This window comes from Chrysochloris asiatica, unplaced genomic scaffold, assembly GCF_000296735.1.
Source record: "Chrysochloris asiatica unplaced genomic scaffold, ChrAsi1.0 scaffold00103, whole genome shotgun sequence".
NCBI classification, from domain to species: domain Eukaryota; kingdom Metazoa; phylum Chordata; class Mammalia; order Afrosoricida; family Chrysochloridae; genus Chrysochloris; species Chrysochloris asiatica.
Window position 1 is genome coordinate 6,328,046 of NW_006408621.1, and position 9,146 is coordinate 6,337,191.

A 9,146-nucleotide genomic window follows, 5' to 3' on the forward strand; every position below is an offset into this window, starting at 1 on the left:
AGCCTCATCTTTCTCCTGCGGAACAGCTGGTAATATTGAACTGCTGACTTTAAGGTTCACAGCCGAAATCATAACCACTATGCTACCAGAGCTGTTTCAAATATAATCATAGCATACTAAAATAATTAAAAGCACAAGTATGAATTTTATACCTACACACACCTTCTGAGATCTACTTTGATACCTCAGATAAATGGCCACAAGCATGTTGATGGGAATCTGACTTTTGACTCTGGTTTGTTTTGTTTTGTCATTTCTAAGAAACTACAATGGGAGATTTTACCTTGGAGAAACTAAAAAATAGTTTGTGTTGCTTCCATATCCATAGTAACAATAGATTAAAGCAGTGTACATGACATCTAGAGACTCAGAATGAAAATTAAGGTTACAGCCTCTGGTAGGGCTTACGCCTTATTTTAGTAGAAGAAGCATCTCTCAGAATGTTATTACTAAAACTAACCATCTCTGTGATGATATGTTTGAAGTGGTCCATGATAGAAAGTGATGATGTTACTGAACTATAAGTCCTTTATTAGCAGTATAGTCAGTAGACTTCAGATCTCTCCATGCATTCACCTGTCTTGTGAGGAGTCTTTCCTCCAACTGCAAAGCCCACATAAGGCAGAAAATAAATGTTTTCTTTGCAGGCTTTAATTGGCAAAGTTACAGATTTCAAAGACAAAGTTCAGAGGGATTCCTTTCAAATCCACATTATTTTTTGGTTTCAAGATAGCTATTCCCCACTAGCTCTTCACCAAGCAATCTTGGCCAACTTGTCAATACTTTGATATAGCAATAAAAGTTTGTTATAACACTACTTTCTTCCTTTAAGTGAAGACTTACTGCATTGTGCAGAGAGTACAAAATACGTATTTCGACTATGACACAAGACTATGTGTCTATGTGGCACAAGACTATGACATTATTTGTAAATGTCTCAGAAATCTCTGAGAACTCTTTGCTTGTCCTCCCTTCTCAGCAGTTTAAACCCACTAGCTGCTCCTAGGAAACCCTATACAAGATCACTATGAATTGGAACTAACTTAAGGGGACTTAACAACAACAACAACATTATCCTTACAAGGTCTCATCCGAAACTTGAACATTTTTGGATCTTTCCTCATCAATCAATGACCTACAACTCTTGGTATTCCTGACAGTCTTCAAAACTCCACAATCTGATTCATTGCTAGATGATAACTGATTGATTTCATAAAATTATGCGATGTTCACTGGTGCCTTCAAATGAGGCCTTCTACAAAACTAACATGATTTTATTGCTAAGCATTTTACACAAAATGTCAATCCAATTAACTGAATCTTATGGGGAAACTAATAAGCAAGCACTGGAGAAGATGCACACTGGAGCTTCCTTCAATGGTTCTCTTGCTGTTGTAATATTGTTAAGTTCCATCGAGCAGGTTTTGATTCATGGCATCCCTGTATAGGGTTTTTGAGGAGCAGCTGATGGATATGAACTGCCAACCTTGCAGTTCACACCAACCTTGTGGTTCAGTGTTTATCCTACAGCGTCACACCAGGACTCCATAGTACACAGCTCAGGGAATACTCAGCTGCCCATTAAAAAATGGTTGGATGTTTGACCACTAACTAGTATGCTAACGTTTTAAATTTTTATCTTACAAAAAATACAAATATTTCATTTATTTACCTACCAATAGATTCAAAGTTGAAAATATGATTGAACTGCAAATATTTGTTTGCTGCAAATATGGGAAGAAAAGACATTCCAAGGTTAAGAAGTTCCAAGAACCACAAAGTCATCAATATAGGGAGCATGCCCATGTTGAAAGCATGAAAAAATGACATAAAAAGATAAGTGATTTTTTCCATGATGTTTTTGAAACTTTGGAATATAAACATGTCCAAGATTGGAAAGGAAATTTGGGGCCATATTATAAAGAACTTAAAGCACCATAGTAGGACTGTTGATACTGATCACATAGAAGTCTGAGAGGCATGGATGGAGATTATCACACAATGCAAGTGGCACCAATGGATTTAGGAATGAGAAAGTTCTTTGGGAACACTGAGAAGGCAAACCTGGCTTCTTGAAAGATAATGCCATATTATTCTATTCTTCAAATTCTCAGGTTACAATTAATTTCACCATTCTCTAGTTCTAAGACAATACATAGCTTATTACTTAAGCCTCTCCCCAAAACTGGTTTTCATATGTAAGTCTAAAGGGACTTTGATGTTAGTTAAATATTTATCTATGATTTGGTAAAAAATGTAACAAAAAGATATAAACAAAGAACGTTAAATTCTTTGATAAATAAGATATTCTCATTTTCTCAATATATAGAAAAAGTATTCATAAATGAACAACATTAGTGATTACTAGAGAGATGAAGGTCTTCTCACCTCAACTCCTTTTTTATGATGTCAGTCTTTCAAATTTTGCCTCCAGAGTAAGTACTCATATATTCTGGCAAAGATAGACTGTCAGTGCAATGCTGAAAGACAAAATGTCTGATTTTTCATTGCCACTGTCTAGCATTTGTTATGTTGTAGGTTCTCAAGATATAGCCAATGCATGAAGTAAACAATATTTCTGTCCATAAAGTCCAAATATTTAAAACTAGTTTTTTCTATTAGTTAATCTGATCATATTATTTGATCATATACCTATAATAATATCCATCTATAGTGGTAATCATTTTTTTTTAAGCATAGCCATTTAAAAGCCATTTCCTGACTAGTCCACATGACCCTTTTCCTAGAAGGTAAAAATCACAATAAAAATATTGAGTTATCTGGATGGCTAAATCTCTTACATAGAAGCCATTAGACAATATACATTAGAGTGCAGGGGTTGGCAAACATCTCTCCGCCTGGTTTTGCATCGTTTGTGAGCCAATAAATTTTTTTTAATGTTTAAAGAGTTGCAAAAGTATAATTTTTCTTTTTTAAATAAAGGGAAAGGTTCTAAGAAGAATAAGACACCCAGAATGCATGTGTTCCTCAAGGTTTAAAAAATATTCTCTGGCCCTTTAGAGAAAAAGTCATTTACTCTTTGTTATAGAATGAAAAATGTGAAAGAGATCCTGAGGAATATTTGTGTTCATTTCATTCTTCCTTAAGGATCCCTGTTCACATCATGGATTACCAACTGGAATGATAACCAGAAGGTCAGCAGTTCAAATCTATCAGATACTCAGAGGGGAAAAGATGAAGTTTTCGGTCCCTGTAAAGATTTACAGTCTCGGAAATCGTATGTAGGGTCGTTATGAGTCAGAATAGACTTGACAGCATGCTACCCCCACCACCACTAATTCTTTCTTATCTTGTTGGTGAGAAAATGTTACTAATTTTGAATACTTTGGTACTGCAGTTATCATCTTCAGGGTAGGTACTCTCAATATATTGCTCAACTATAATTTTCAAAAGACTGAAAACATGACTTGCAAATAAATTTCAAATACATACATGCCAAATATAATTAAGATGTTAAAAGCTATTCAATGACTATTTCAGGAGCTAGGTGTGGCGCTGTAGGATGACCACAGGACTGCTAACCACACGGTCAGCAGTTCAAACCCATGAGCTTCTCCTCAGAAACCCTATACACATGGTCACTATGAGTCAGGATTGAATTTAATGCACTTAACAACAAGAACAATAGGTGTGAACAGAAAATATAACCAAGGAGCTAAAAGTCTAAGACTTGTATTACTAGGTTAGATTAAAAAATAATTAATGTTCTACGAAGCAGTAACCATAAACTTTGGCTTCTTTTCTATCAATGTATTTGCATTTTAACTGAACTAAAATCTACAAATTAACATGAAACTTAGTTCAGAATCTTTACTTTTATACAATCCCTCCTGCCATGTTATTATAATCTACCACAATTATCTGGATCATAATTATTTACTAAGAGATATTGTTGTTAAGCGCAATCAAGTGGGTTCTGACTCATGGCAACCCAGTATAGGGCTTCTGAGGAGCGACAGGTGAGTTTGAACTGCTGACGTTTTGGCCCAGTGGTTATCCTGCAGTGCCACAGGTGTAGCCAGAGTATTAAATGTATTAGTCACTGTGAGTTTGTTTTGTAAAGAAAGATTGAGAAAGGCCTAAACCCAGAGCATTAAATTCTGTCTAGAAAATTTTATCTGGAATCTTGGATTGTATTTTTAGAAGACTGCTTTCTTAAATCAATGTTGGAAAACTTCGCTTTAAACGTACTTTCTATCTATTTTCACCTGTAGTTTGTATGGAATTTATCTATTCTTCAGATTCACAAAAATTTAGTTTCCTGACTCTTACGCCATCTTTGATATTGGGACCTTAAAAGCCAGGTATGCAGCCCTGTTTCATAATGGAGTTTGTAGGCATTGCCTCCATGTATAAAATCAAGCCTTTTCCCTTAATTCGAAGTGGACTTGGAATACCTGATTAAATAAGATAATTCTCAAATAAAATCCTCTAAATATAGCTTGGAGTCCTGGTATGGCATTGTAGGATAAAGCATTGGACAGCAAGGTTGGTTTGAACCACTAGATTAGTGGTTCAAACTCATCAGTTGCCCCTTGGAAGCTCTGTACAGGGTCGCTATGAGTTGGAACTGCCTCGCTTAGGATCTTGGTGTGGTGCTGTATGTATGATTGAGTCCAAATTAATTCAATGGCACATATAAACAACAAGATACAGCTCCATTGCACAATCAACTTGCACAACTGTGTTGTTATTAGGAGCTGTCGAGTTGGTACTGACTCATAGTGATCCTATGCACAGAAGAATGGAACACTGTCCACTTCGGGGCCATCATCACAGTTGTTGCTGTGCTTGAGCCCACTGTTGCAGCCACTACGTCAATTTATCGCATTGGAGCCTTTTCCCTTTTTCACTAACCCTCTACTTTACCAAGCACAATGTCCTTTACCAAGAACTGGATCCTCCTGACAACATGCCCAAAATGCTATCTAGCCCTCCTCACTTCCAAAGAGCATACTGTTTGTAATTCTCCCAAGATACATTTGTTTGTTCGTCTGACAGTCCATGGTGTTTTCAATATTCTTTGCCACCACCACAATTCAAAAGCATTAATTCTTCTGCAGTCCTCTCTTTATTCGACTGTATCCTTGTTAAAAGGAGAACAAGTTCTCACAGAACTTATACAGCTAATGCACTGCCAGAAAAGGATAGAAAGCAAAAGTTTTAAATGATTGTTTCTAATTCTGTGAGGAGAGTTAGGATCTGGCGTCATTAACATGTTTCCATTTTATTTTATAAAAGCAGAGTCTAGTAAATTTAAAGTTCATAAAAAACAAATAAAACCAGTTACTTGAGTTGACCCATATTCCTGGTGACCCCACGTATGTCAAAGTAGAACTGTTCTCCAAAGAGTTTCCAATTTGTTGATCTTTGGACAGTAGAGTGTTACACATTTTTTCCAAGGCATCTTTCATTGGAGACACACCTCTGATCTTTTGGTTAGTAGTCAAGAGCTTATTCATTTTTGCTACTCATGGACTCTCAAATTAGTATCAAAGATACCTTAAGAATAAAGAGAAAAGGCTGATTCATGATTGCATACCAATGAATCATTGAATTCAATAATAACATTATTTTGAACAGATAAGCACAGAAAAAAAATTCTCATTAATACATTCAGGACTGTGTAATTAATTCTTTTTCTGTTAACTTCTGAGTCAGAAGGCAGTATCCATTAAACATGTCTGCTTGAGGATGGAATGGAGTCCTGGGATCCCAACTCAACTGACTGGTACAACCAGAAAATTGTTGATATGATGGCAGATTGGAAGTTTGTGCTCAAGAATCATTCTTTCAAGTATGAATAGTTCAGAGTACCTGGAACATGAGGGTCTAAGATCATGCATTTTGTTGTTAAGCAAAGTCTACACTGCAACTGGCAAAGTATCTCTAGATAAGCATCAGAGGTAAGCAGAAATATATTTGAGAAGGAAATTGGCTGACTGTAGTTATTAAGTAACAGTAATATCATAATAGCAGAAATTGAAATCCTCTATTGGGATACAATGTAGAGTTATTTCAGATGGGGTTGAGCCATAGTTGATTTGAGAGTAAAATTATGGTTAAGAAAAACATTGACAATTTTTATGGCCTTTAAAAAAATATATAACCATAAAATACTTATATTCTGAGCTCTCATGGCACAGTGGATTACAAACTGGGCTAATAACTATAATGTCAGTTGTTCAAATCTACCAGTTGCTCCATGGGAGAATGATGTGATGGCTACAAGTCAGAACTGACTTGGCGGCACATAACCAAACAACCAATATTTTATGAGGAGATGGAGTTACTTTATAGTTGGCTTGGAAAAGTTTCTATGTTTACGTCTGGGTATCTGGTTTGTCAGCCAAAATAAAAGCAATCTATTCACCAAGTGAAACCAATATATTTTACATAATATTTATCTACACAAGATTATCATATAGATAGCTGAACATCTTTTCTAAGACCTCTTTTCACATGTAGGTATTATGGTAGAGTTGAGCTAATTATGAAATATGTAGCAGACCAAGCATACCTGTTTCCAGCATCCCTCTTTAGAAAATGAAAACTTTATTTTTACATGAGTCTTTTAGGAAATCTCAGAGATATTTTTAGGTGTAAGAGATATATTAAATATTTCTGTCACATTTTAGGGTTTAATCTTGAGAAGGAAAATTCAAGCGTTCCCAAAGACGACTTGGTTACTTTACTAAGAGAGGATCAACCTTTTATTTATCTAATTAAAGTGTGAGTTAAATATTTAAAAATAAACACAGATCACAGAAAAGCCATTGTGATCAATTGTATTTCTTTCACAGCCATTTTAAAAAATAAATAAAACAAATTAAAGTTAGCTAAAGTAGATAAACCACCACTAGTCTGTCAGTTTGTCATACTGTGGTGGCTTGTGAGTTGCTATGATTCTGAAAGCTCTGCCAATGGCATTTTAAATACCACCAGGGTCACCCAGAGTGGACAGGTTTCAGATGAGCTTCCAGACAAAGGCAGACTAGGAAGAAGGAGTGACAAACTACTTCTGAATATTTAGTCACTGAAAACCTTATAAACAGCAAAGAAACACTGTCAGATATAGTGCCAGAAAATGAGCCCCTCAAGTTGGAAGGCACGCAAAATGTGATTGGCGAAGAGCTGCCTCCTCAAAGTAGAGTTGACCGTGATGACACGAATGGAGTAAAGCCCATAGGAGAAAAGCCCACAGGACCTTCATTTGCGGATGGGGCCCAACTCAAAATGAAGAGAAACAACTGTAAACATCCATTGAAAATCAGAACATGGAATGTATTATGTATGAATCTGGGAAAATTGGAAGATGTCAAAAATGAAATGGAATGCATAAACATCAATATCTTAGGCATTAGTGAGCTGAAATGGACTGGTATTGGCCATTTTGATTCTGATGGCCACAAGGTTTACTATTCCAGAAATGACATATTGAAGAGGCATAGTATTGCATTCATTGTCAGAAAAAAAAAAAAAACATATCCAGATCAGTCATGAGGAACAAAGCTGTCTGTGATAGGATAATATCCATGTACCTACAGGGAAGACCAGTTAATACCACTATCATTCAAATTTATGCACCAACCACTAAAGCCAGTGGGGATGAAATAGAAGAATTCTACCAGCTTCTTCAATCTGAAATTGATCAAACATGCACTCAATATGTATTGATCATTACTAGTGATTGGAATGAAAGGTTGCGAGCAAAGAGGAAGGATGAGTAGTTGGAAAATATGGCCTTGTTGATAGAAATGATGCTGGAGAATGCATGATAGAATTCTATAAAACCAATGATTTGTTCATTTCAAATACCTTCCTTGACAGCATAAGAGACAACTATATATGCACCTCACCAGATGGAATACATAGAAATCAAACTGACTACATCTGTGGAAAGAGATGATAGAAAAGCTCCATTATCATTGGTGAAAACAAGACCAGGGGTAGACTGTGGAACAGACCATCAATTACTCATATGCAAATTCAAACTGAAGTTGAAGAAAATGAAAACGAGTCCATGAGAGCCAAAATGTAACCTTGAATATATCCCCCCTGAATTTAGAGATCATCTGAAGAACAGATTTGATACATTAAACAATAGAGACCGACGACCAGAAGAGTTGTGGGATGACATCAAGAATATCATACATGAAGAGAGCAAAAGGTCGTTATGAAGACAAGAAAGAAGGAAAAGGTAAAAATGGATGTCAGAAGGGACTCTGAAACTTGCTCTCCAGAGCACAGATGCTAAAGCAAATGGAAGAAATGAGGAGGTGTAAGAGCTGAACATAAAAATTCAAAGATCAGCTTGAGAAGAGAAAGCCAAATATTACAACAAAATGTACAAAAATCTGGAATCAGAAAACCAAAAAGGAAGAACATGCTCAGCATTTCTCAAGCTGGGGGAACTGAAGAAAAACTTCAAGCCTCAACCTTCATTATTAAAAGATTCTCTGGGCAAATTATTGAGTAATGCAGAAGGCATCAAGAGAAGATAGAAGGAATACACACTCACTGTACCAAACGAAAATGGTTAATATTCAACTGTTTCAAGAGGTAGCATATGATCAAGAGTCAACGATAGTGAAGGAGGAAGTCCAAGGTGCATTGAAGGAATTTACAAAGAACAAGGCACCAGGAATTGATGGAATAAAAACTGAAATCTTTCAAGAAAGTGAGGTGGCACAGGAGGCACTCACTCATCTCTGCCAAGAAATGTGGAAAACAACCATCTTCTGACTGACTGGAAGAGATCCATATTTGTGCCCAACGGAATGCGGAAATCATCAGACAATCTCTCTGACTGCATGTAAAGTTTTACTAAAGGTAATACAGAAATGGCAGCAAGCATACATTGACAGAGAACTTCCAGAGGTTCAAGCCAGATTCAGAAGAGTCAGTGGAATGAGGGGTATCATTGCTGATGTCTGATGGATCTTGGCTGAAAGCAGAGAATATCAGAAAGGTGTTTACTTGTGCTTATATTGACTACACAAAGGCTTTTGAGTATGTGGATTATGACAAGCTATGGACAACAATGTGAAGTATGCGTATTCCAGAACACTTAATTGTGCTCATGAGGAATCTGTACCTGGACCAAGAAGCAGTTGTTTGAACAG